The sequence below is a fragment of the Psammomys obesus genome, unplaced genomic scaffold (genome assembly GCF_907164565.1).
Source record: "Psammomys obesus unplaced genomic scaffold, mPsaObe1.curated_primary_1811, whole genome shotgun sequence".
Taxonomy (NCBI): domain Eukaryota; kingdom Metazoa; phylum Chordata; class Mammalia; order Rodentia; family Muridae; genus Psammomys; species Psammomys obesus.
The window spans coordinates 4,975,576-4,976,871 of record NW_026596962.1 but is presented as its reverse complement, the minus strand read 5'-3'; positions in this window follow the sequence as shown (position 1 = coordinate 4,976,871).

Genomic DNA, 1,296 nt, shown 5'->3' with positions numbered 1-1,296 from the left:
TTCTTCTTCTTCTTCTTCTTCTTCTTCTTCTTCTTCTTCTTCTTCTTTGTTGTTGTCATCTTCTTCTTCTTTTTAATTTGAAGAACTGTATAAAAATGCAATTACTATAGTCAAATGATATAACTTGAGTAAAAATGGGCAAATAAAAAGACTCCAAGATATTTCTGCTGAGTTATTTCCCATGGATAGATTTGGGGCATGGGAGAGTCACTGCTTTCAGTTTTATATGATACCATGACCCCTCAGCGGATAATTCTGATTGAATGCTCACATGGGTGACATTGGTTAAACTGAACTGATCAATAAGCAAAATCAAAAGTGATAAAATCAACAAAGAGACAATTGCTTGTGGGGGCAGCGTAGGATGAGGAAGAAATAAGAAGGGACAAATAATGAGACTCTGCATTATATACATGTAAGAAATTTTCAATGAACTAACTTAAATGACTTTTAAAAATAATATTGTGAATCACACATAAACACTAAATAAGAAATTTTATCCCAACACTTTTTGGTTGGATTGGCTAACCTCTTTTGTCCTAACATGGTGTGGTGTCCCCACTGGAGATTTGAATTATAACAGCATCGTCTATTCATTTGGCATTAAATAATCTCCCTGATCCTAAACACTGTGGCAAATAATTCTACATTGACTTAGAATAAGCATCTAATGGCAGCACACCAGAAGTGTAAATCAAACAAATGAAAGTCGGAGTAAATAAAAGAAAGAAAGCTAGGGTTAAGTCAGTATGACAGCTACTTCCCAAGATTGATACAATGTCAACTATGTGGTAAGTGACATATTAAAGTAATCATTATTGACCAAGATACTGAAATAGTAGAAGTTCAGTAATGGTAAGAGTTTGATGGATTTTTAGAAACCTTGATATTAACAAGAGTGTGGCTGAGAAAGATTCTTCATTATTTTCACTTTGTTTTTTTATGAAAGTATTTTTGCATATGTAAACATGACACACAAAGCATATTGAGGTAAATCTCAAAGAGTTTTAGTGCTATCTATCTTATTTTTCAAAATAGTAAAAGGGAAACGTCACAATCAGAGAGACAGAGAGATTATTCCCAGTAATACCCAAAGGGAGAAACAAAAAAACTTCACCTTTAATTCTAATCTCACAATTCCTAGAAAACCAAACCAACCAAAAAACATGTACATGTTCAGCATTCCCCAATTATTCACCAAAGATGTTCTCTTCCTCTTAGGTTCAAGGCTTTTTCTTTCCCAGCGTAATATTCATTCAGATACCTGGTGTGTTTCTTAACCCTTTGGCATCTCTA